Genomic DNA, 240 nt, shown 5'->3' with positions numbered 1-240 from the left:
GTTCCATGAAGTCATGAATTGTTCATAAACATCCTCCTTTGCAGCTGACTCTCGTCCCAGTCGATGATCTATTTTGTGTGTGTTGTTACCAGAATCATATCAGCTAATAAACTCTGGTTAGAGCCTTGAATGTGTTTAAAACTCAATGAATGAGCTGGCTAAACTTTCAGCAATAGGAAATAAATGTTTTCCAGCCATCTGTGCAGCGGTATAAAGACCTGTATAACACACACACACACA

Source organism: Morone saxatilis, unplaced genomic scaffold (genome assembly GCF_004916995.1).
Source record: "Morone saxatilis isolate NCDOM2014 unplaced genomic scaffold, NCSU_SB_2.0 Contig2, whole genome shotgun sequence".
NCBI lineage: Eukaryota > Metazoa > Chordata > Actinopteri > Moronidae > Morone > Morone saxatilis.
The sequence above is the reverse complement of the archived record's forward strand: the minus strand, read 5'-3'. Positions refer to the sequence as shown.